The sequence below is a fragment of the Acartia tonsa genome, chromosome 15 (assembly GCF_053477335.1).
Source record: "Acartia tonsa isolate MP-2025a chromosome 15, ASM5347733v1, whole genome shotgun sequence".
NCBI lineage: Eukaryota > Metazoa > Arthropoda > Copepoda > Calanoida > Acartiidae > Acartia > Acartia tonsa.
The window spans coordinates 437501-451648 of NC_137274.1; the positions used below are offsets into that span (position 1 = coordinate 437501).

At 40.8% G+C, this 14148-nt stretch overlaps 55 non-coding genes across 55 annotated transcripts; 27 read left to right on the forward strand and 28 right to left on the reverse strand.

Moving 5' to 3' along the window:
* The first annotated feature begins 280 nt into the window (after positions 1-280).
* On the forward strand, positions 281-351 carry TRNAG-GCC (transfer RNA glycine (anticodon GCC)). The gene has a single exon. It is a non-coding gene; the product is annotated as a tRNA-Gly (tRNA).
* A 66-nt stretch (positions 352-417) lies between these two features.
* LOC145308505 (5S ribosomal RNA) lies at positions 418-536 on the reverse strand. Its single transcript, XR_013876332.1, has one exon. It is a non-coding gene; the product is annotated as a 5S ribosomal RNA (ribosomal RNA).
* Positions 537-623: 87 nt separating this feature from the next.
* LOC145308324 (5S ribosomal RNA) lies at positions 624-742 on the reverse strand. Its single transcript, XR_013876162.1, has one exon. It is a non-coding gene; the product is annotated as a 5S ribosomal RNA (ribosomal RNA).
* Positions 743-904: 162 nt separating this feature from the next.
* TRNAA-AGC (transfer RNA alanine (anticodon AGC)) lies at positions 905-977 on the reverse strand. The gene has a single exon. It is a non-coding gene; the product is annotated as a tRNA-Ala (tRNA).
* A 90-nt stretch (positions 978-1067) lies between these two features.
* LOC145308421 (5S ribosomal RNA) lies at positions 1068-1186 on the reverse strand. Its single transcript, XR_013876254.1, has one exon. It is a non-coding gene; the product is annotated as a 5S ribosomal RNA (ribosomal RNA).
* Positions 1187-1338: 152 nt separating this feature from the next.
* On the reverse strand, positions 1339-1457 carry LOC145308350 (5S ribosomal RNA). Its single transcript, XR_013876187.1, has one exon. It is a non-coding gene; the product is annotated as a 5S ribosomal RNA (ribosomal RNA).
* A 654-nt stretch (positions 1458-2111) lies between these two features.
* On the reverse strand, positions 2112-2230 carry LOC145308259 (5S ribosomal RNA). Its single transcript, XR_013876101.1, has one exon. It is a non-coding gene; the product is annotated as a 5S ribosomal RNA (ribosomal RNA).
* Positions 2231-2430: 200 nt separating this feature from the next.
* TRNAK-UUU (transfer RNA lysine (anticodon UUU)) lies at positions 2431-2503 on the forward strand. The gene has a single exon. It is a non-coding gene; the product is annotated as a tRNA-Lys (tRNA).
* Positions 2504-2578: 75 nt separating this feature from the next.
* On the forward strand, positions 2579-2650 carry TRNAD-GUC (transfer RNA aspartic acid (anticodon GUC)). The gene has a single exon. It is a non-coding gene; the product is annotated as a tRNA-Asp (tRNA).
* Positions 2651-2739: 89 nt separating this feature from the next.
* TRNAI-AAU (transfer RNA isoleucine (anticodon AAU)) lies at positions 2740-2813 on the reverse strand. The gene has a single exon. It is a non-coding gene; the product is annotated as a tRNA-Ile (tRNA).
* A 137-nt stretch (positions 2814-2950) lies between these two features.
* On the forward strand, positions 2951-3023 carry TRNAR-UCU (transfer RNA arginine (anticodon UCU)). The gene has a single exon. It is a non-coding gene; the product is annotated as a tRNA-Arg (tRNA).
* Positions 3024-3099: 76 nt separating this feature from the next.
* Positions 3100-3222, forward strand: TRNAL-CAA (transfer RNA leucine (anticodon CAA)). Its single transcript has 2 exons — positions 3100-3137; positions 3178-3222. It is a non-coding gene; the product is annotated as a tRNA-Leu (tRNA).
* A 46-nt stretch (positions 3223-3268) lies between these two features.
* On the reverse strand, positions 3269-3341 carry TRNAM-CAU (transfer RNA methionine (anticodon CAU)). The gene has a single exon. It is a non-coding gene; the product is annotated as a tRNA-Met (tRNA).
* Positions 3342-3412: 71 nt separating this feature from the next.
* On the reverse strand, positions 3413-3484 carry TRNAG-UCC (transfer RNA glycine (anticodon UCC)). The gene has a single exon. It is a non-coding gene; the product is annotated as a tRNA-Gly (tRNA).
* A 117-nt stretch (positions 3485-3601) lies between these two features.
* TRNAV-AAC (transfer RNA valine (anticodon AAC)) lies at positions 3602-3674 on the forward strand. The gene has a single exon. It is a non-coding gene; the product is annotated as a tRNA-Val (tRNA).
* Positions 3675-3677: 3 nt separating this feature from the next.
* On the forward strand, positions 3678-3749 carry TRNAE-UUC (transfer RNA glutamic acid (anticodon UUC)). Its single transcript has one exon. It is a non-coding gene; the product is annotated as a tRNA-Glu (tRNA).
* A 111-nt stretch (positions 3750-3860) lies between these two features.
* Positions 3861-3942, forward strand: TRNAS-GCU (transfer RNA serine (anticodon GCU)). Its single transcript has one exon. It is a non-coding gene; the product is annotated as a tRNA-Ser (tRNA).
* Positions 3943-4034: 92 nt separating this feature from the next.
* TRNAL-UAA (transfer RNA leucine (anticodon UAA)) lies at positions 4035-4118 on the forward strand. Its single transcript has one exon. It is a non-coding gene; the product is annotated as a tRNA-Leu (tRNA).
* Positions 4119-4229: 111 nt separating this feature from the next.
* Positions 4230-4311, reverse strand: TRNAS-UGA (transfer RNA serine (anticodon UGA)). Its single transcript has one exon. It is a non-coding gene; the product is annotated as a tRNA-Ser (tRNA).
* A 108-nt stretch (positions 4312-4419) lies between these two features.
* On the forward strand, positions 4420-4492 carry TRNAP-CGG (transfer RNA proline (anticodon CGG)). The gene has a single exon. It is a non-coding gene; the product is annotated as a tRNA-Pro (tRNA).
* Positions 4493-4537: 45 nt separating this feature from the next.
* Positions 4538-4610, reverse strand: TRNAA-CGC (transfer RNA alanine (anticodon CGC)). The gene has a single exon. It is a non-coding gene; the product is annotated as a tRNA-Ala (tRNA).
* Positions 4611-4751: 141 nt separating this feature from the next.
* On the forward strand, positions 4752-4823 carry TRNAW-CCA (transfer RNA tryptophan (anticodon CCA)). The gene has a single exon. It is a non-coding gene; the product is annotated as a tRNA-Trp (tRNA).
* A 69-nt stretch (positions 4824-4892) lies between these two features.
* LOC145308177 (U6 spliceosomal RNA) lies at positions 4893-4999 on the forward strand. The gene has a single exon (XR_013876018.1). It is a non-coding gene; the product is annotated as a U6 spliceosomal RNA (small nuclear RNA).
* Positions 5000-5092: 93 nt separating this feature from the next.
* On the reverse strand, positions 5093-5164 carry TRNAA-UGC (transfer RNA alanine (anticodon UGC)). The gene has a single exon. It is a non-coding gene; the product is annotated as a tRNA-Ala (tRNA).
* Positions 5165-5316: 152 nt separating this feature from the next.
* Positions 5317-5388, forward strand: TRNAT-UGU (transfer RNA threonine (anticodon UGU)). Its single transcript has one exon. It is a non-coding gene; the product is annotated as a tRNA-Thr (tRNA).
* Positions 5389-5517: 129 nt separating this feature from the next.
* Positions 5518-5597, forward strand: TRNAL-UAG (transfer RNA leucine (anticodon UAG)). The gene has a single exon. It is a non-coding gene; the product is annotated as a tRNA-Leu (tRNA).
* A 1104-nt stretch (positions 5598-6701) lies between these two features.
* Positions 6702-6791, reverse strand: TRNAI-UAU (transfer RNA isoleucine (anticodon UAU)). The gene is given in 2 exon segments: positions 6702-6737; positions 6754-6791. It is a non-coding gene; the product is annotated as a tRNA-Ile (tRNA).
* A 94-nt stretch (positions 6792-6885) lies between these two features.
* Positions 6886-6958, reverse strand: TRNAR-CCU (transfer RNA arginine (anticodon CCU)). Its single transcript has one exon. It is a non-coding gene; the product is annotated as a tRNA-Arg (tRNA).
* A 125-nt stretch (positions 6959-7083) lies between these two features.
* Positions 7084-7155, reverse strand: TRNAE-CUC (transfer RNA glutamic acid (anticodon CUC)). The gene has a single exon. It is a non-coding gene; the product is annotated as a tRNA-Glu (tRNA).
* Positions 7156-7605: 450 nt separating this feature from the next.
* On the forward strand, positions 7606-7679 carry TRNAN-GUU (transfer RNA asparagine (anticodon GUU)). The gene has a single exon. It is a non-coding gene; the product is annotated as a tRNA-Asn (tRNA).
* A 51-nt stretch (positions 7680-7730) lies between these two features.
* On the reverse strand, positions 7731-7803 carry TRNAR-ACG (transfer RNA arginine (anticodon ACG)). The gene has a single exon. It is a non-coding gene; the product is annotated as a tRNA-Arg (tRNA).
* An 80-nt stretch (positions 7804-7883) lies between these two features.
* TRNAV-CAC (transfer RNA valine (anticodon CAC)) lies at positions 7884-7956 on the forward strand. Its single transcript has one exon. It is a non-coding gene; the product is annotated as a tRNA-Val (tRNA).
* Positions 7957-8032: 76 nt separating this feature from the next.
* TRNAQ-CUG (transfer RNA glutamine (anticodon CUG)) lies at positions 8033-8104 on the forward strand. Its single transcript has one exon. It is a non-coding gene; the product is annotated as a tRNA-Gln (tRNA).
* Positions 8105-8175: 71 nt separating this feature from the next.
* TRNAF-GAA (transfer RNA phenylalanine (anticodon GAA)) lies at positions 8176-8248 on the forward strand. The gene has a single exon. It is a non-coding gene; the product is annotated as a tRNA-Phe (tRNA).
* Positions 8249-8307: 59 nt separating this feature from the next.
* TRNAT-CGU (transfer RNA threonine (anticodon CGU)) lies at positions 8308-8381 on the reverse strand. Its single transcript has one exon. It is a non-coding gene; the product is annotated as a tRNA-Thr (tRNA).
* A 76-nt stretch (positions 8382-8457) lies between these two features.
* TRNAK-CUU (transfer RNA lysine (anticodon CUU)) lies at positions 8458-8530 on the reverse strand. The gene has a single exon. It is a non-coding gene; the product is annotated as a tRNA-Lys (tRNA).
* Positions 8531-8622: 92 nt separating this feature from the next.
* Positions 8623-8693, forward strand: TRNAG-GCC (transfer RNA glycine (anticodon GCC)). Its single transcript has one exon. It is a non-coding gene; the product is annotated as a tRNA-Gly (tRNA).
* A 56-nt stretch (positions 8694-8749) lies between these two features.
* LOC145308214 (5S ribosomal RNA) lies at positions 8750-8868 on the reverse strand. The gene has a single exon (XR_013876058.1). It is a non-coding gene; the product is annotated as a 5S ribosomal RNA (ribosomal RNA).
* Positions 8869-8934: 66 nt separating this feature from the next.
* LOC145308075 (5S ribosomal RNA) lies at positions 8935-9053 on the reverse strand. The gene has a single exon (XR_013875907.1). It is a non-coding gene; the product is annotated as a 5S ribosomal RNA (ribosomal RNA).
* Positions 9054-9572: 519 nt separating this feature from the next.
* Positions 9573-9737, forward strand: LOC145307909 (U1 spliceosomal RNA). The gene has a single exon (XR_013875751.1). It is a non-coding gene; the product is annotated as a U1 spliceosomal RNA (small nuclear RNA).
* A 267-nt stretch (positions 9738-10004) lies between these two features.
* Positions 10005-10196, forward strand: LOC145307999 (U2 spliceosomal RNA). Its single transcript, XR_013875834.1, has one exon. It is a non-coding gene; the product is annotated as a U2 spliceosomal RNA (small nuclear RNA).
* Positions 10197-10526: 330 nt separating this feature from the next.
* LOC145308134 (U5 spliceosomal RNA) lies at positions 10527-10644 on the forward strand. The gene has a single exon (XR_013875970.1). It is a non-coding gene; the product is annotated as a U5 spliceosomal RNA (small nuclear RNA).
* Positions 10645-11069: 425 nt separating this feature from the next.
* Positions 11070-11140, forward strand: TRNAG-GCC (transfer RNA glycine (anticodon GCC)). Its single transcript has one exon. It is a non-coding gene; the product is annotated as a tRNA-Gly (tRNA).
* A 66-nt stretch (positions 11141-11206) lies between these two features.
* LOC145308506 (5S ribosomal RNA) lies at positions 11207-11325 on the reverse strand. The gene has a single exon (XR_013876333.1). It is a non-coding gene; the product is annotated as a 5S ribosomal RNA (ribosomal RNA).
* Positions 11326-11412: 87 nt separating this feature from the next.
* Positions 11413-11531, reverse strand: LOC145308325 (5S ribosomal RNA). The gene has a single exon (XR_013876163.1). It is a non-coding gene; the product is annotated as a 5S ribosomal RNA (ribosomal RNA).
* A 162-nt stretch (positions 11532-11693) lies between these two features.
* On the reverse strand, positions 11694-11766 carry TRNAA-AGC (transfer RNA alanine (anticodon AGC)). Its single transcript has one exon. It is a non-coding gene; the product is annotated as a tRNA-Ala (tRNA).
* Positions 11767-11856: 90 nt separating this feature from the next.
* Positions 11857-11975, reverse strand: LOC145308644 (5S ribosomal RNA). Its single transcript, XR_013876467.1, has one exon. It is a non-coding gene; the product is annotated as a 5S ribosomal RNA (ribosomal RNA).
* A 152-nt stretch (positions 11976-12127) lies between these two features.
* Positions 12128-12246, reverse strand: LOC145308351 (5S ribosomal RNA). The gene has a single exon (XR_013876188.1). It is a non-coding gene; the product is annotated as a 5S ribosomal RNA (ribosomal RNA).
* Positions 12247-12900: 654 nt separating this feature from the next.
* LOC145308261 (5S ribosomal RNA) lies at positions 12901-13019 on the reverse strand. The gene has a single exon (XR_013876103.1). It is a non-coding gene; the product is annotated as a 5S ribosomal RNA (ribosomal RNA).
* A 200-nt stretch (positions 13020-13219) lies between these two features.
* Positions 13220-13292, forward strand: TRNAK-UUU (transfer RNA lysine (anticodon UUU)). The gene has a single exon. It is a non-coding gene; the product is annotated as a tRNA-Lys (tRNA).
* Positions 13293-13367: 75 nt separating this feature from the next.
* TRNAD-GUC (transfer RNA aspartic acid (anticodon GUC)) lies at positions 13368-13439 on the forward strand. Its single transcript has one exon. It is a non-coding gene; the product is annotated as a tRNA-Asp (tRNA).
* Positions 13440-13528: 89 nt separating this feature from the next.
* Positions 13529-13602, reverse strand: TRNAI-AAU (transfer RNA isoleucine (anticodon AAU)). Its single transcript has one exon. It is a non-coding gene; the product is annotated as a tRNA-Ile (tRNA).
* Positions 13603-13739: 137 nt separating this feature from the next.
* On the forward strand, positions 13740-13812 carry TRNAR-UCU (transfer RNA arginine (anticodon UCU)). The gene has a single exon. It is a non-coding gene; the product is annotated as a tRNA-Arg (tRNA).
* A 76-nt stretch (positions 13813-13888) lies between these two features.
* On the forward strand, positions 13889-14011 carry TRNAL-CAA (transfer RNA leucine (anticodon CAA)). Its single transcript has 2 exons — positions 13889-13926; positions 13967-14011. It is a non-coding gene; the product is annotated as a tRNA-Leu (tRNA).
* Positions 14012-14057: 46 nt separating this feature from the next.
* Positions 14058-14130, reverse strand: TRNAM-CAU (transfer RNA methionine (anticodon CAU)). Its single transcript has one exon. It is a non-coding gene; the product is annotated as a tRNA-Met (tRNA).
* Positions 14131-14148: the final 18 nt, after the last annotated feature.

The following is a 14148-nucleotide window of genomic DNA, read 5'->3' on the forward strand; positions in this document are numbered from 1 at the left end:
GGCTAAAATTGCAGTTACCATTTGTCTAAACTGACCAAGCTATACTTGCTTGATTCACTTCACTAAAAGGTGTGTACAAGTGAACCAAGGATCACTCAGATATTGTCTTGCCGGGCTGAAGAAAGTCCTTACCTACTGCCAAAGTCTACTTACAGCAAGTCATATTAATCGTTCAGGTGTAAAGCTATATCAATCTGTATTTGGGTTATAAATTGACAGATTTCTGAATAAAGATTTTCAGCAAGGGGTTGGGTTATACGAATAGCCAAAGAGCATGCCAGCAACGTTGGTTCAGTGGTAGAATGCTCGCCTGCCACGCGGGCGGCCCGGGTTCGATTCCCGGACGTTGCAGCAATTATTTTCTACGTTAACACAACTTTTCTGTTTTCAGTGACAAGATAAGAAAGAAAGATGTAGAGTTTACGACACCAAGTATTCCCAGGCGGTCACCCATCCAAGTACTAACTTGGCCCAATGTTGCTTAACTTCAGTGATCGGACGAGAACTGGTGCTTTCAACATGGTATGGCCGTAGACATAAAGTGACAACATGATTTTCAAACTTGTGTGAGGTTTAGTTAGGTTTGGACTAGGATTGGTTGGGTCAAAATTCCAAAAAGATTGAGCCTACGACACCAAGTATTCCCAGGCGGTCACCCATCCAAGTACTAACTTGGCCCAATGTTGCTTAACTTCAGTGATCAGACGAGAACTGGTGCTTTCAACATGGTATGGCCGTAGACATTTACTCTGAGGAAATGCTCTTCTAACTTCTGGTTTATTAAATAACATTCTAATGCAACAAAAAGGTTTAAAGTTTTACTGGTTTAAATTTTCAGACTTTTGTTTTTCTGTGTGTTTATTTTTTTGTTTGGTGCTTGTGTAGTAGGGGGAAAAATGATACATGGAGATGCGGGGTATCGATCCCCGTACCTCTCGCATGCTAAGCGAGCGCTCTACCATCTGAGCTACATCCCCTTGGGTTTCACCTTATGTTCTCAGTGATTAGAAATTTTTCTTGGACAAGAAAGAAAAAGAGACAAATTTGAAATATGGATAAAATGTTATAGCCTACGACACCAAGTATTCCCAGGCGGTCACCCATCCAAGTACTAACTTGGCCCAATGTTGCTTAACTGCAGTGATCGGACGAGAACTGGTGCTTTCAACATGGTATGGCCGTAGACATACATCAACGGAAATTGTCGCGTAAATTAAATGCAAAATGCATTACGAAGAGAAAATGTGGCGTGAAATGAATGCAAAACGCTCAACAGTACAGGAATCTACGGACAAGGAAGAAAAAGAGACAAATTTTGAAATATGGATAAAATGTTAAAGCCTACGACACCAAGTATTCCCAGGCGGTCACCCATCCAAGTACTAGCTTGGCCCAATGTTGCTTAACTTCAGTGATCGGACGAGAACTGGTGCTTTCAACATGGTATGGCCGTAGACATTTATCAAAGGAAAATGTGTCATAAACTAAATGGAAAATGCATTACCAAGAGAAAATACGTACAGGTATTTACGGAAAATGGTTCTAAGTTCTTGATTGGTTTCCAGTGATTAGTGGGTTCTCTTTAACCCTGAATAAAGATGTTTGTGACTGACTAAGACAGACACTCAACCCGAGCGGACTCAAGGTGAGCAACCCATCGAAGCAGAGCTGATACACACCTCTTGTAGAAGTGAATCAAGCAATATTAGCTTGGTCGTTTTAGACAATGATGTAAAGTTACTTGGACATTCATATATTTTTGATATTTGTTCAAGGTCCGACCGGAAAAGTTAATTTTCATAAAATACAAGCACAAAGTAACTAAAATATTAATCCAAGTAGGTATGTGTAATACTAAAAGATATCATTTTATTGAACAATAATAGTTGTCAACCTAAAACTTATGCCTCAACACGGAGAAAACAAAGCCTAACTGGGAACTAAACAGAGCTGCCATCTGGTGACAAAAACAGTAACTACATATTATATCATAGTGGTTGCATTGTATAAGGGCTTTAGGTGTAAAAAATGAACATAAGCAGTTGTCTGGTTTACATTTCTCAGACTTTGTTTTTTTCTTTTCTCAACTTATAAAAAAGGATGAAAAGATTTGCCTACGACACCAAGTATTCCCAGGCGGTCACCCATCCAAGTACTAACTTGGCCCAATGTTGCTTAACTTCAGTGATCGGACGAGAACTGGTGCTTTCAACATGGTATGGCCGTAGACATTTAACATTGGAAAATGTGACATATACTAAATGCAAAATGCTACAATACAGGAAAATTATGGAGTGATGATTTATTCTATACAACTCAGGTTGCACTTAACCAAAAATAAACAGAGAGAAAACCAAGCCTACCATGAACTAAAATGCTGCTGCCATCTGGTGAGACAATTTTGTTACTGTAATTGTAAAATAGCATGATGCCCGGGTAGCTCAGTCGGTAGAGCGTTAGGCTTTTAACCTAACGGTCCAGGGTTCGAGCCCCTGCTCGGGCGCTCTCATTTTTTGTTCAAGTCTCCAATCAGTGTGATATGTACGTAGAGACTAGAAAATAGCTGGTCAACAAGAATTCCTCGATAGTCTAGTGGTGAGGATCTCCGCCTGTCACGTGGAAGGCCCGGGTTCGATTCCCGGTCGGGGAGAGATAATTTTTCAACCTTGTGAAATTTCTTTTTTTTATCCATTAAATATTTCCGCACTGCAAACTGTTCAATTTGGTAAAAGTATTAGCTGGCCCGTAGGGGGATCGAACCCGTGACCTTCGCGTTATTAGCACGACGCTCTAACCAACTGAGCTAACGGGCCTGATTGAGATGACATGTTTAAGTATTAGCACAATGCAAAAACTACATGCTTTTTTTCTTCTCTACTTGATTTTCTTTTACTTGCCTTCCATAATGTTTTCTGTCAACAAATGCTACTATTTTCTTTTCTCTTACCAAGTCCCATTAGCGCAGAGGATAGCGCGTTGGACTTCTAATCCAAAGGTCCTGGGTTCGATCCCCAGATGGGATGCTAACATTGCATTTTGGCTAACCTTTTTGGGTTATCAAAACATGGAATTTCCTAATCTGTGAACACTCTGGTAGCAGTCAGGATGGCCGAGTGGTCTAAGGCGCCAGACTCAAGGACAACTTCCTTGCTCTCTGATAGAGAGTGGTTGTGAGAATTCTGGTCCTCGATGAGGGCGTGGGTTCGAATCCCACTTCTGACAAAACTTTTTTTTCAAAACACAACCAGGAGATGAAAAAGTGTTTGCCTGCCCCCGGTGAGGCTCGAACTCACGGCCTTCAGATTATGAGACTGACGCGCTGCCTACTGCGCTACGGAGGCTTGTTGGTAGTACAGGATTACTACACTTTTTGAATGTACAAAAATGTATTGCTAGGCAACTGAGATGAAAATGCGTCAGCCGGGAATCGAACCCGGGTCAACTGCTTGGAAGGCAGCTATGCTCACCACTATACCACTGACGCTTGTTTTACAATATTATTATGTACGCCAAAGTGAAAACCACAAATACATATTTGCCTAGTAACTAGCACACTTAAAGAAAAGCAGAGGGCAATAAAGCTGTTTACTCTATGTAACAAGTTTCCGTGGTGTAGCGGTTATCACATCTGCCTAACACGCAGAAGGTCTCCGGTTCGATCCCGGACGGAAACAGAATCCCACGTGGTCTAACGGCTAGGATATCTGGCTTTCACCCAGGAGGCCCGGGTTCAACTCCCGGCGTGGGAAATCTTTTGACACGATTGATGCAATATTGCGTTTTTTTTTTTTTTTTTTTTTTTTTGTTGATGTCATGTGTCATGTCTGCTTTGAAAGTAATCTAGGCTAATCATTATCATAGACGAGGTGGCCGAGTGGTTAAGGCGTTGGACTGCTAATCCAATGGGCTCTGCCCGCGTGGGTTCGAATCCCATCTTCGTCGTGATAATTTTTTTTTTGTAGAGCTTGGCTTAATCAGTGCTTGTCAGTCGTGATTTCATGCGTTTTGCAATGAGTGCCGCCCTGTTGCATCCTGTCAGGTTGGCCGAGTGGTCTAAGGCGTGAGATTTAAGCTCTCATAATCGTAAGATTGCGTGGGTTCGAACCCCACACCTGACAAAGGTCTTATTTTAACACAATACCAGGAAGGCCATGTGAGTTGCAAGGTAACTTTCTGGTTTTGCAAAAAAAAGTAAAAAAAAACACTAGATACTAACAAAATCTGACTTTCGCAGCCGGCAGGATTCGAACCTGCGCGGGGAAACCCCATTGGATTTCAAGTCCAACGCCTTAACCACTCGGCCACGACTGCTGGCTCTGGTTGACGGCCATCCATGAATACAGCATCACAGCTGGAAGCAATCGGCTAGTAAGTTGGTGAATTACAGCTTGCTACTGACAGTTAGCAGGGCACAAGCCAGGCTTGATGGTCTAGGCGGCATGATTCTCGCTTCGGGTGCGAGAGGTCCCGGGTTCAACTCCCGGTCAAGCCCATGGTTTTGCCCAATACTTTTGAAAATTGAAAAGAAAAAAAAATTTGGAGTCGTCGGGATTTGAACCCGAGACCTTCTAAATGCGAATCAGACGCTCTACCAGCTGAGCTACGACCCCTGGTCTTCGTCATAGGGGCCGGACGAAAGCAGCGCCTTTTTTCTATTGGTCGCTTGCATTGTATAGTGGATAGAAAAAAAGAAATAAAAAGACTTTCCTTTAGTTTCGCCTGAATTCAAAGTTGCAGCAATTCAAACATCTGACTCTGTGGCGCAACGGTAGCGCGTCTGACTCCAGATCAGAAGGCTGCGTGTTCAAATCACGTCAGGGTCAACAGAATTGTTTTTGCAATTTGTGTAACAAATGCTGATCTTTATAGACAACTAAATTCTAGATTCAATTGTACTTGCTTCGGCAGTACATATACTAAAATTGGAACGATACAGAGAAGATTAGCATGGCCCCTGCGCAAGGATGACACGCAAAATCGTGAAGCGTTCCACATTTTTGTGTCCGCATAACCCCATACAAATATTTTCTCACTGAAGTACTCATTTTGAACAAAAGACAACTTCAAAGAAATAACAAAAATCATTGACAATTGGAGATGCCGGGGATCGAACCCGGGGCCTCATACATGCAAAGCATGCGCTCTACCACTGAGCTACATCCCCCTGTTGAATGCATTAGCTGACTAATACTCAACTGAATCCTTTAGCAATTTCAAAGTCTTTAACACAAGGTGCAAACCGGAATAGCTTAGGTTAGGTTAGGTTACGTTAGACTAGGTTAGGCTAGGTTTAAATTGTGCCACGTGAACATGCAAGCCTCTATAGCTCAGTGGCAGAGCACTGGTCTTGTAAACCAGGGGTCGAGAGTTCAATCCTCTCTGGAGGCAGTTAATTTTGTGAAATCACTCACTGGAAAAACAAATTTTTTTTAGGTGTTTGATGCTTTTACACAGTAAGGCTGAAAAAAAAAAACTTAAGAAACAATTTTTGTTATTCGCACAACTGTCAGCACAACAGGCAGTTTGGCCGAGTGGTCTAAGGCGCTGGTTTTAGGCACCAGTCCGCAAGGGCGTGGGTTCGAATCCCACAGCTGTCAAAAATTTATTTTAGTAAAAACTCGGTTATTATGAATTACAATTACAATTTAGTATCCTTCTGCCTTTCTAGATCAGATAAGATTCATCATTCTTGAGTGTACATACATAAACAATGAAATCAAAAGTTTCAAAGATTTTTACAAAACACATTCCAAAGCTAAAAACGCGATCTTTGGTTTGTTTAAATGTCCATTTATTTAGCATTTTTCAAGAATGTCAAGCGTGGGAAAATTTTTAGAATGTGGGAACCATTTATTTTGAAATGTTCTATCAGTTTCAAACCTTTTTCATTCAATAGATCATACTGACTTTGGAAAAACTGTCAGACCGATTTTTGAAATTCAATCTGTGAAAAAAGATATTCAAGTTTTAATTTTTTGTTTTAAAAATTATTTTACATGTATTGACGCCATCTTGGATTATGATAATTTTTTTTTGTTAGAAGATTTTTTTCTAAAATATTTTTAAAAAATTAACTTTTTACAAAAAAAAAAATCTTTGAACTTAAATTGACCAATAATTCAAAGATTTTTTCTCTTTGATTTGGAAGATTTTTTATGATTTTTATTTTTAATGTCAAATAAAAACACAACAGTGAAAAAATTAAAATTAAATGAAAAAACGTTTTATGATTTTATTCAAGAAATTATTTCCTAACATCACCTTTTTGTTGCAATAGAATGTTATTTAAGCAAACAAAATTTAAATATCCATTTATGCTAAATTTTGTTTGCTTAAATAACTCATTGGAGGATTTTTCATGGCATAATTTAAATCACAAATCTTTATACATTTATATGGTTATTCAGTCAAATTTTATTGAATTTGTTATTAACTTGATAGATTTAAAACAGTAGTAAAAAGAAAATATCAATCTATCTATATTCTTTAACAAACTTTTTTCCTTGATTGATTGTTGGTTAGTAAAGCATAGTTACAAAAAAATTTTGAAATCGAACCACAATACCTGTATTTGATATTATGAGGTACTGCTAGAGAATATTTTAGTATTTTGGTAAGATAAAATGCTTTGTTTAAGTAAACAAAATATTTTTGCTCTTTTCATGGAAGACCCTGCCAGGTTTAAGGGTTGAAAAAGTGCTTGCTCTAGGTGAGGCTCGAACTCACAACCCCGGCATAACTTGTTGTACTGTCTATAAGTACCGTGCGCTAACCGATTGCGCCACTAGAGCAGCTTGCTTTCACTCTCCATATTTGCTACTACACTGCCTTCAAGAAACCTTGGAAGCACTGCAACCAAAACAACTTTTGCTAAAAAGATAATGTTACCCACGGCGAGACTCGAACTCGCAATCTTCGGTTTAGGAGACCGACGCCTTATCCATTAGGCCACGCAGGCTTGGTGTCACCCTGGCTGAAAAGTAAAAACTTAAAAATATCCAATTCTCTATCTTTTTTTTATCTCCTTTTTTTTTGGATCGGGGATGTTGATATAATTACTTGGGGGTTCGACAAAATGTATTTTTCCGTTACCGGGAATCGAACCCGGGCCTGCTGGGTGAGAGCCAGCTATCCTAACCACTAGACCATAACGGAAGCTGGCGAAATCACACCCAAAATTAAATATGAAAAAAATTGCAATTCAAATGGTACATTGTGACAGAAATTGATGTGATAGTTGACTGGAACCGTGGCGAGGTTCTGTAATCCTGCTACTGGGAGGTCAGAGTTTGGGATGGTTTGAGGCAGGGAACGCCTGGTTACCATTGAAACACGTTGAATTGGCGTCCGCACTAAGCCTGGCATCAACATGGCCACTTAGGGGGAGCCCTAGGTGATCAGGTTGCTTAATGAGGGGCGGATTGGGCCAGAGGGGAAACCCAGCAGCCAAGAGTTTCCGTGTCGGTCAGTAGTCGGACCGCGCTAATGAGTGTTCGGTGGTAATTAGCCCTACCAACATAAGTAAACCAATCTTTTTTTTGTTTTTATATTTGAAGGCACCATAGAATAATATTAAAAATAATGTAATATTTTTATCTTGTATTAGCCTCCGTGGCGCAATCGGCTAGCGCGTTCGGCTGTTAACCGAAAGGTTGGTGGTTCGAGCCCACCCGGGGGCGACTTATTTTATAGCAATTTTCTTTAATAGCCAAACGAATCTTTAAAATTTTCGATCTCGGCAGGATTCGAACCTGCAATCTTCTGATCCGTAGTCAGACGCGTTATCCGTTGCGCCACGAGACCTAGCTTAGTGACGTGGCTTTGTAGTTGCACATTTTATGTCTGTTTCTTATGTATCTTGGCTTGGTTACTTAGTTGACAATGGTTCCTTAGTGTAGTGGTTATCACGTGTCCTTCACACGGACAAGGTCGCCGGTTCGATCCCGGCAGGAACCAATACGTAAGGTTTTTTTCTTTTCTTTTTATACAAAATTAATTTTTTTTTACCCTTTGGAGTGTAGATCTGCATCAAGGTCCTATGGTGTAATGGTTAGCACTCTAGACTCTGAATCCAGCGATCCGAGTTCAAATCTCGGTAGGACCTAAACTTTTTAGAGTCATGTAAAAGTGATCTTTTTTCCATATTGACCAAGATAAGCAACATTATTTTAACTAGCCGTGATAGCTCAGTTGGGAGAGCGTTAGACTGAAGATCTAAAGGTCCCCGGTTCGATCCCGGGTCGCGGCATTTTTGCAAATCTTTACCCTATGTATGTGTAGCCATGGATAGTAGTAATAAAAGGATCAAGGCACCACCGAGAGTCGAACTCAGGATCTCCTGTTTACGAGACAGGCGCTTTAACCAACTAAGCCATGGCGCCTGATTTACCCTATTGTCAGTATATCACGAAACAAATTCAAATATATTTTTAAAAACTGTTCCATGTAAAAAAAATTCGCCCAACGTGGGGCTCGAACCCACGACCCTGAGATTAAGAGTCTCATGCTCTACCGACTGAGCTAGCCGGGCTATGTTGGCTGCCTGGGCTCTGCACTTTGTATGGTTGGTCTTTGCAATAGGTACACAAAAACTAACTACACGAATATCATGAGAGCAAGCCAGCAACGTTGGTTCAGTGGTAGAATGCTCGCCTGCCACGCGGGCGGCCCGGGTTCGATTCCCGGACGTTGCAGCAATTATTTTCTACAGTATCACAACTTTTTTGAGGCAATTTTTTAAAAATGGATAAGCCTACGACACCAAGTATTCCCAGGCGGTCACCCATCCAAGTACTAACTTGGCCCAATGTTGCTTAACTTCAGTGATCGGACGAGAACTGGTGTTTTCAACATGGTATGGCCGTAGACATTAATTGTGTGGGGTTTAGTTAGGTTTGGGCTAGGATTGGTTGGGTCAAAATTCCAAAAAGATTGAGCCTACGACACCAAGTATTCCCAGGCGGTCACCCATCCAAGTACTAACTTGGCCCAATGTTGCTTAACTTCAGTGATCGGACGAGAACTGGTGCTTTCAACATGGTATGGCCGTAGACATTTGGTAAGGCATTTTCACATTATAATGTGGATATTACCATACCATCCTTCTGTATGGTTTGTTTCGTTGCGACCAGTGCTAACTCTTGGTAATCTTGTTATAAGAAGTGACAGTTTGCATCTTGTATTTGTCTAAACTGACCAAGCTAAATTTGCTTGATTCACTTCACTAAGAGGTGTGTATAGATCCAGTGGTTGCAGTGTGAACTGTAATGCTATTTCTGTCAGAGCTGATGATAGCTCACTATCTGCAATAAGAATGCATAACCTGTAAAGTAGCAATCATGTATTTTATGTAGTCAATAATTTGGCCTCTAGGTGTCGCATTTGTTTCAATGGAAGACCTCCTACCGAAGGTTTCATCAACAAAGTATGTAACCAACTATTTGAAAAAGTATAAATATAGCATTTCTGAGGGGACACTTCAACTGAATCATGTTTTGTGTAAAGTCGTGGAGCTGGTCAGCAAAATATCTATAGTCTTTGTCACCCATACACTGAAATCGACTCTTTCCCTCATACTTACCTGGCGTGGAGGTTAACCATGATCACTAAGGTGGTTCCTCTAGGGTGAGGCTGTGCCATTGCACTCAGGCATGGCTGACCCCTACGATTACCCCAAATGTGGGTAACTCGAACGCACAATTTTTGGTAGTTGGGGACTGCGTTCGCGCATCCCCTAATAAATACAGAACAGACAACAGAATTAGAATGTTTAACTTAACCATCTAGTTCAAATTTTACACACCAGGAATTGCTAAAGTTTGTGTAGTTGGCCAGAAAAAGGCTTCTATCGAAGCCCAATTTAAAGTAAAGTTTTTGCTTTGAACTAGGCAGATTGACTATACTCTCTCTAACAATGATTAGGCAGCCTGCATGCCAATCTTTTGCCAGACAGTACAATAGTCAGGTTATGACTCTAAGGTAGTATACTGAAACTAATCTTCGGCATCGCTTCTCGGCCTTTTGGCTAAGATCAAAGTGTAGTATCTGTTCTTATCAGCTTAATATCTGATACGGGGACCATGTGTCCCCTTCGATATTAAACTCATTTTTGTTAGGGGATGAGGACTTGGAGCTTGCTCCAGCCTTATCACGGGTTGGCCTGGTATTGCAGTACCACCAGGATCGGCCCACTTGTCCCCACTTCTAAACTGGACCACTCAATACATTGTGTACAACCTGTATCAAGTTTGCACAAGTCAACAAGCATGCTGCCAAAAGCACAATGGCTCCACTTCCTTTATGTAGTTCAATGTTTTAATGCTAGGTGGTGCAAAACCCCTAAAGTTGAATGTCATTTAATGGATAATTTTCTGCCTCAAGTTATTCTAGGGGCTTATGTTTTTTTGGTGAATAAGCTGAACTTTGACACAATCTCTACATGTCTTTGCTGACAACTACATTAGATTGGTCAATGGAACAAGCCTAACAGCTGCCAAGGATATGGAGCTATTTGTGTTGTTTTAGCATGTCCAGGATCTACCTACAGCACGAATAAATCTTTCGCCTTTTACTAAAGATTTCCGTGTAAGTGGATCATATTGGAATTACATCCAATTTATCTGAAGGCTTTCCAGTAGAGAGCCCACTTAAAGAAACATATTACAACAGGCATGTAGGGACAGGATGTCAGGATGTGTTCACCACAAAACCATTCATCTCCAACCAACCACTTCAAATTTGTGAAAATAAAACTGGCCAACCATGCTGACAAATAGCCTACGGTAGGAATGGCTAAAATTGCAGTTACCATTTGTCTAAACTGACCAAGCTATACTTGCTTGATTCACTTCACTAAAAGGTGTGTACAAGTGAACCAAGGATCACTCAGATATTGTCTTGCCGGGCTGAAGAAAGTCCTTACCTACTGCCAAAGTCTACTTACAGCAAGTCATATTAATCGTTCAGGTGTAAAGCTATATCAATCTGTATTTGGGTTATAAATTGACAGATTTCTGAATAAAGATTTTCAGCAAGGGGTTGGGTTATACGAATAGCCAAAGAGCATGCCAGCAACGTTGGTTCAGTGGTAGAATGCTCGCCTGCCACGCGGGCGGCCCGGGTTCGATTCCCGGACGTTGCAGCAATTATTTTCTACGTTAACACAACTTTTCTGTTTTCAGTGACAAGATAAGAAAGAAAGATGTAGAGTTTACGACACCAAGTATTCCCAGGCGGTCACCCATCCAAGTACTAACTTGGCCCAATGTTGCTTAACTTCAGTGATCGGACGAGAACTGGTGCTTTCAACATGGTATGGCCGTAGACATAAAGTGACAACATGATTTTCAAACTTGTGTGAGGTTTAGTTAGGTTTGGGCTAGGATTGGTTGGGTCAAAATTCCAAAAAGATTGAGCCTACGACACCAAGTATTCCCAGGCGGTCACCCATCCAAGTACTAACTTGGCCCAATGTTGCTTAACTTCAGTGATCAGACGAGAACTGGTGCTTTCAACATGGTATGGCCGTAGACATTTACTCTGAGGAAATGCTCTTCTAACTTCTGGTTTATTAAATAACATTCTAATGCAACAAAAAGGTTTAAAGTTTTACTGGTTTAAATTTTCAGACTTTTGTTTTTCTGTGTGTTTATTTTTTTGTTTGGTGCTTGTGTAGTAGGGGGAAAAATGATACATGGAGATGCGGGGTATCGATCCCCGTACCTCTCGCATGCTAAGCGAGCGCTCTACCATCTGAGCTACATCCCCTTGGGTTTCACCTTATGTTCTCAGTGATTAGAAATTTTTCTTGGACAAGAAAGAAAAAGAGACAAATTTGAAATATGGATAAAATGTTATAGCCTACGACACCAAGTATTCCCAGGCGGTCACCCATCCAAGTACTAACTTGGCCCAATGTTGCTTAACTGCAGTGATCGTACGAGAACTGGTGCTTTCAACATGGTATGGCCGTAGACATACATCAACGGAAATTGTCGCGTAAATTAAATGCAAAATGCATTACGAAGAGAAAATGTGGCGTGAAATGAATGCAAAACGCTCAACAGTACAGGAATCTACGGACAAGGAAGAAAAAGAGACAAATTTTGAAATATGGATAAAATGTTAAAGCCTACGACACCAAGTATTCCCAGGCGGTCACCCATCCAAGTACTAGCTTGGCCCAATGTTGCTTAACTTCAGTGATCGGACGAGAACTGGTGCTTTCAACATGGTATGGCCGTAGACATTTATCAAAGGAAAATGTGTCATAAACTAAATGGAAAATGCATTACCAAGAGAAAATACGTACAGGTATTTACGGAAAATGGTTCTAAGTTCTTGATTGGTTTCCAGTGATTAGTGGGTTCTCTTTAACCCTGAATAAAGATGTTTGTGACTGACTAAGACAGACACTCAACCCGAGCGGACTCAAGGTGAGCAACCCATCGAAGCAGAGCTGATACACACCTCTTGTAGAAGTGAATCAAGCAATATTAGCTTAGTCGTTTTAGACAATGATGTAAAGTTACTTGGACATTCATATATTTTTGATATTTGTTCAAGGTCCGACCGGAAAAGTTAATTTTCATAAAATACAAGCACAAAGTAACTAAAATATTAATCCAAGTAGGTATGTGTAATACTAAAAGATATCATTTTATTGAACAATAATAGTTGTCAACCTAAAACTTATGCCTCAACACGGAGAAAACAAAGCCTAACTGGGAACTAAACAGAGCTGCCATCTGGTGACAAAAACAGTAACTACATATTATATCATAGTGGTTGCATTGTATAAGGGCTTTAGGTGTAAAAAATGAACATAAGCAGTTGTCTGGTTTACATTACTCAGACTTTGTTTTTTTCTTTTCTCAACTTATAAAAAAGGATGAAAAGATTTGCCTACGACACCAAGTATTCCCAGGCGGTCACCCATCCAAGTACTAACTTGGCCCAATGTTGCTTAACTTCAGTGATCGGACGAGAACTGGTGCTTTCAACATGGTATGGCCGTAGACATTTAACATTGGAAAATGTGACATATACTAAATGCAAAATGCTACAATACAGGAAAATTATGGAGTGATGATTTATTCTATACAACTCAGGTTGCACTTAACCAAAAATAAACAGAGAGAAAACCAAGCCTACCATGAACTAAAATGCTGCTGCCATCTGGTGAGACAATTTTGTTACTGTAATTGTAAAATAGCATGATGCCCGGGTAGCTCAGTCGGTAGAGCGTTAGGCTTTTAACCTAACGGTCCAGGGTTCGAGCCCCTGCTCGGGCGCTCTCATTTTTTGTTCAAGTCTCCAATCAGTGTGATATGTACGTAGAGACTAGAAAATAGCTGGTCAACAAGAATTCCTCGATAGTCTAGTGGTGAGGATCTCCGCCTGTCACGTGGAAGGCCCGGGTTCGATTCCCGGTCGGGGAGAGATAATTTTTCAACCTTGTGAAATTTCTTTTTTTTATCCATTAAATATTTCCGCACTGCAAACTGTTCAATTTGGTAAAAGTATTAGCTGGCCCGTAGGGGGATCGAACCCGTGACCTTCGCGTTATTAGCACGACGCTCTAACCAACTGAGCTAACGGGCCTGATTGAGATGACATGTTTAAGTATTAGCACAATGCAAAAACTACATGCTTTTTTTCTTCTCTACTTGATTTTCTTTTACTTGCCTTCCATAATGTTTTCTGTCAACAAATGCTACTATTTTCTTTTCTCTTACCAAGTCCCATTAGCGCAGAGGATAGCGCGTTGGACTTCTAATCCAAAGGTCCTGGGTTCGATCCCCAGATGGGATGCTAACATTGCATTTTGGCTAACCTTTTTGGGTTATCAAAACATGGAATTTCCTAATCTGTGAACACTCTGTTAGCAGTCAGGATGGCCGAGTGGTCTAAGGCGCCAGACTCAAGGACAACTTCCTTGCTCTCTGATAGAGAGTGTTTGTGAGAATTCTGGTCCTCGATGAGGGCGTGGGTTCGAATCCCACTTCTGACAAAACTTTTTTTTCAAAACACAACCAGGAGATGAAAAAGTGTTTGCCTGCCCCCGGTGAGGCTCGAACTCACGGCCTTCAGATTATGAGACTGACGCGCTGCCTACTGCGCTACGGAGGCTTGTTGGTAGTACAGGAT